Source organism: Pyrus communis, chromosome 1, assembly GCF_041283825.1.
Source record: "Pyrus communis isolate YQ-2024b chromosome 1, ASM4128382v1, whole genome shotgun sequence".
Classification (NCBI taxonomy): Eukaryota; Viridiplantae; Streptophyta; class Magnoliopsida; order Rosales; family Rosaceae; genus Pyrus; species Pyrus communis.
This window is the reverse complement of record NC_142565.1, coordinates 17,474,343-17,480,342: the sequence shown is the minus strand read 5'-3', so window position 1 is coordinate 17,480,342 and position 6,000 is coordinate 17,474,343.

Genomic DNA, 6,000 nt, shown 5'->3' with positions numbered 1-6,000 from the left:
AGAATCTTGAGAATAGCACAAGAAGATGTGGTGATGATGCCAACACTTAGATGGAGTCCAGAACCAATATATTTTGGAAGCATTTCACCTGAGATGGGAATACCTTCACTTTCGTTGATTGATACTCTTTGTGAAATCCCAGAGAAAGTGTAAAACTTTGGTATAACTAGGGAGGAAGATTTGCCTAAACTAAAGTTACCAAAAGAAGCACAGGCCTGGTTAGATGAGTTTATGGACCATATTGGAGGCAAGAATGAAGAATTACCTGGACCTAGCAGCTTCCATGTAAACATGACATATGTTTTATCTGCCATATTTTGCGCCAAATCGGATCAACCTACCATGATGGAGGGTGATTATATGGCAACAAAACCAATGACAGCACTTGTTAGTGTTGAGGAAGCTAAAAAAGGATAATCAAGCACGACAACTTGCCCAAACCAAAAAGGAAGGAACACGAGATAGTGTATTCAAACCAGATGGTATTTGTTCGACCAAGCTTGGCTTTCGCCAACCATCTCAAACCCATATATGTAATTGTTCATTTGGAGGGGGTACTCCTCAATAGGGTGTTGATTGATGGATGAGCCGCAGTCAATGTGTTGCCATACAAATAGATGAAAGGGGTGTATAAAAGTGAAGAATATCTCATTCCCAAAAATCTAATAGTTTCCAGTTTCTCTAGAGCCATCACCAAAACACATGGGATATTGCCTCTAGAAGTTGACTTGGGATCCAAGCAAATCATGCTGGCTTTCTTTGTGGTGGATATCAATTCCATTTATGGAGCTTTACTTGGCAAAGACTAGATTCACCAAAGTCTATATGTGCCCTCCAATTTGCACCAACAGATTGCAGTTTACCATGAGGCCAAAGCCAAGGAACCAGAGTTTTGGGAGATGGTGGAGGCCGAGTCACAACCATTTTTTCCTATAGCTAATGTTGTGAGGTAAATTTCTACAACCCTAGTATTGGAATCTTACAGTGCCTAGGAGCTGATGAGAACAACCGCCAGACTAAGGTGACGGCCTAAAAGCTTATAGAGCAAGGATTGCCTTTCACTAGGGAAGAATGGGGCATACCCGATATTGTCCCAACTCCCCAACACCAATGATGTCAGAACAAAGGAAAAATAACCAAGTAGTTACAGTCAAGTCCTTAATCAAAATATTGTTGGTGTATAGGGGAGGGAGAGATAGATATAGAGATAGAAGAAGCAAAAGATAGCTTGGCCAAAGAAGAAGCATAATCGGGAAATGAGGCTTCAAGCAGCCAGAATAGAGAAAAAGAAGAGCTTTTTGGAAAAGAGTTAGAAGCAGTTATACATATGGTTGAATGTATACATGATTTGGACTGGCCAAATGACATGCCCAAGAGTCCAGAGTTGGTTGAATTTTTATGCACCGAGCCTGATAAGCCAGCCCCAAAAGTACAAGACCCCTTAAAAACCATTAATTTGGGAACTGAGGAAGATCCAAGGCCAATACAACTCAGTGGCTTGTTGGAAGCTGGTGATCGGGCAAAGATAATAGACCTTCTGCACAAGTTTAAAGACTGTTTTGCTTGGCATTACACTAAGATGCCATGTTTAGATTCAACCTTGGTAGAACACAGAATGTCTATCAAGCAGGGGTATAAACCTGTGAAGGAAGCTCCTAGAAGAATGTCAAAGGAGATTGAGGAGAAGGTCAAAGAAGAATTTGAGAGGCTGGTAAAAGCTGGATTTATTAGGCTTACCAAGTATGTCGAGTAATTGGCCAACATTGTACCAATATTAAAAGTTATAACTAATGCAGTTCAATGTTGCGTTGACTGTAGATACATTAATAGGGCCACGCCTAAATATGAATACCCTATGCCCATGGCTGACCTATCCATAGACGTAGTTGCAAAACACAAAGTTCTATCATGCATGGATGGGAATGCTGGTTATAATCAGCTAAAAATGGCTAAAGAGGATATACATAAGACAGCTTTTAGATGCCCCGAGCATATCGGGGCATATGAATACTTGGTAATGCCATTCGGGCTCAAGAATGCTTGGGCAACTTATCAAAAAACAATGAATGCCATTTTTCATGATTTAATTAGCCATAGCATGGAAGTATACATTGATGACATTGTGGTGAAGTCCAAAACTGAGGAACAACACTTAGTAGACCTCAGACAAGCCTTAGCAAGAATGAAGACCCATAAGTTAAAAATGAATCCTAGGAAATGTGCTTTTGGGGTAAGATCGGATAACTTTTTGGGATTTCTTATTCATCAAAAAGGAGTAAAGGTAGACAAAAACAAAGCTCAGGCAATAATGAAATCACCTCCACCTACCAATAAAGTGCAATTGCAAAGGCTACTGGGAAAAATCAACTTCTTGAGGAGATTCATTGCTAACTTGGCAGGCAAGATTCAGCCATTGACTCTTCTGTTAAGGTTAAAGGGCCAAGAAGAGTTCAAGTGGGGCCCACCACACCAAGAGGCCTTTGACAGAATAAAGGCTTACTTGGCCTCTGCACCAGTGCTTATGCCACCTCAAACGGGGAAGCCTTTAAAGCTTTATATTTTGGCCTCTGAAAAATCAATAGAAAGCATGTTGGCCCAAAACAATGAAGGTGGGAAAGAGCAAGCAATATATTACCTTAGTAGAATCCTTACTAAGGTAGAAACAAGATATACCTCAGTTAAGAAGTTGTGTTTGGCTCTGTACTTCACTGCTTGCAAACTCAGGCATTTCATGTTGCCCTGCCACATTCACATTATTGCCAAGACAAATGTAATCAAATACTTGCTGTCAAAACCATTGCTAACTAGAAGAATTGGAAAATGGATTCTAGCACTATCAGAATTCAGTTTTCAATATATACCTCAAAGAGCAATAAAGGGGCAGGCAATTACAGACTTCTTGGTCGAGCACCAAGAATCACATGATGAACTTATCAATATCCCAGGGACTCTAAAAGTGGCCAGCCTCTGAATCCCACCAAGCAAAACCTTCTCGGGCAAAGAATAATGGATTCAACAAGAGATAAAGAGAATAACCAGCCTCTGGATCACCCATTTGAAGTTGTATTTTGATGGATCTTGCACTCAACATGTTGCTAGGGTTGGGGATTGTCATTATTGATCCCAAGGGTGTTCAACATTGTTATTCATTTTTTCTGGATTATCAAGATACTACCAACAATCGGGCAAAGTATGAGGCACTAATAATTGGCCTAGAAATCTTGACAGAGTTGGGGAAGACTGAAGTTTTGGTGTTTGGTGATTTAGAATTGGTGATCAATTAGTTAAATGAAAAGTACAAGTGCAAACACATCACCGGCTGGTTATTATTTTGGCAACAACACAGCTATTGAGCTATTGGGGCACTAAAATATATGTCAACCATATCCCCAGAGAATCAAATTCAATTGCCAATGAGATGACACAGTTGGCCTCTGGAGCATAGATCTAAGAAAGAAGGTTCGAAGTAGATGTGGAAGTACAAATGATAAATCTACCTTTTATCTTTGAAAGAAGGTTCAGCCTAGATGTGATGACTAAAGACCAAGAGATAGAAGACTGGAGGATATCTATTACTCAATGACTGGAGGACATCTATTACTCAGTACCTGAAGGATTATTCCATTCCCATAAGTATGTCATATGGGAGGAAGATCTGCTAAGAAAAACCCCAGATAGACTTCTATTGAAGTTCTTGGGTCGAGAAGAATCAATGAGAGTGATGGCCGAAGTACATGAAGGAATTTGTGAAGCACACCAAGCTGGAACTAAGATGAGTTGGTTGTTCAGAAGGTATGGCTATTTCTGGCCTGAGATGGAAAAAGATTGCAAGGCTTATGCCCGAGGGTGTGAAGAGTGTCAAAGGTATGGACTTATCCAGCATATGCCCTCAGTACCCTTAAATCCAGTGGTAAAGCCTTGGCCTTTCAAAGGATGGGCAATAGACTTCATCGGGCAAATTTATTTAGCTTCTAGCAAGGGGCACACTTTCATAATTATGGCAACAGATTATTTTACCAAGTGGGTAGAAGCTTTAGTTGTGAAGATTATCACTTCAACTGCTGTCAAAAGGTTCATTGAAACTAAGATCTTGCACAGATATGGGGTGCCCGAGACATTTGTTATAGATCATAGGCCATCTTTTGTCTCAAAAGAAGTAGAGGAATTTGCAAACAAGTTCAAGATAAAGATGAACCAATTTAGTCCTTATTACCCATAGTCAAATGGTCAAGCAGATGCTAGCAATAAGATCCTGGTAAATATTATTAAGAGAATGGTGGTAGATAGTCCAGAGAAATGGCATGAGAACTTAGGAGACATTTTTTGGGCCGACATAACCTCTAAAAGAACAGGAACTGGAACTACACCTTATGCCTTAACCTTCGGGCAAGATGCTGTGCTTCTTATGAAGATCAATGTGAGTTTAGTTAAACTTCAAAACTAGTATGGTTTACACAGTGAATAATATATACAGGCTATGTGTCAAGGGGTCAAAGATTTGGATGTAGCCCAAATTGAAGCCTTGAATAAGATTCAAGAAAGGAAGAAAGTTGTTGCCCGAGCGTACAACAAGAAAGTAAAGTTGAAAACCTTCAAGGAGGGAGAATTAGTATGGAAGGCAATTCTGCCCTTAGGAGCTCAAGTTAGAGGCTTTAGGAAATAGAGTCCTACTTAGGAAGGTCTTTTCATTATCCACCAAGTGTTGGATAGAGGATGATATTACTTGGCAAGTTTAAAAGGAACCTTGCAAAGGTATCCAGTCTGCTAAATTTTTGAAGAAATATTGCCCAACTCTGTGGGATGTTAAAGATTGTTATATTGAAGAAGCATAAGCATGTTAAAAAAGGGTTGAGGTTAGCCCGTGCAATCACCACAGGTTAAACTTCAAAGTAAAGTAAAAAGTGAGTCAAGGTGGAAGTTGAAGGAGGAAGTCATTTCATTAATAAGGGGAAGTTACAATGACCCTAGCCTAACAAATTTACATTTTCACCCAAAGTGATTATTCTAGAATAATAAGTTTGCATAATTGTAAAGATTTTGGTAGGTTTAGCTAAGACAGTACTGCTACTAGTCAGTTGAGATTCGGCATCCTCTATCTCTAGATTTTCCTTTTTCACCTCTTTAATTTGTTAGTGAAGTTTACTGGAAAGGGTCATTTGTTTAGCCTTCAGCACATAAAGTTGTTCTTCTAACTTCTGGATCTCAGAAGCCACCACCTTGATCCTATATTCCGAGGCTGAACCTTCATCCACCAGTTGTTGTATAAAGGCCGAAGTTCTGGAATGTTTCTCCTTGAAGCACTTTACTTGATTGGCTTGCCTATCAGCTCGCTAATGTTGATCCCTAAGAGCCCTCAAGTTCTCAAAATTATGAAAGGAACTCGTACTGAACCTTTGATAGTTGATTGGTTTTGTACAATTTAGTAATAGCCTTCTCTACATCGTGGAGAGCCTTGAGACTAAATGAAGCTGAGAAGTCATTCCTAGACCACTTTTGGAAAATCCGGTGCTGATCCTAAAAACTTTGAGGTCGGAAGGATGCCTTGAAGACCTTAGCCTTGGCTTAAGTTGCCTGAACTCTTTGAAGAGCTTGGGCAAAGATGTTGTTGCAGAGATGCATGCAAGAGGGAGGGCATTGCTTTAACTCCTTCAGAAACCGTAGCGGTGAAGGCAATCTCAGCAGGTGGAGAAGGCCTAAGAGTAGAGGCAGCATCAATCTTGGCTTTCTTCTTTGGCCGAGGAATAGGGATCCACGTGACCTCAGAAGCCAAGTAAGGCTTGGGAAGAGCCACTTTATGCACTAAGGGTGGAGGAGATTGGCCCGAGCCCTCGCTAGAACCTTGTTGCAAAACAAAGGAAAATGGATTAGGAAGATAGTCTACAATTAAAATTAAGAGAAAGAAAAAGAAAGAAGCAAAGTTGATGTACCTGGATTGAGCTCAGAACCTGGGAAGAAGGGGAAGGGGTTGTTGTTACCTTTAACGGCTATGGAGGATTGGCT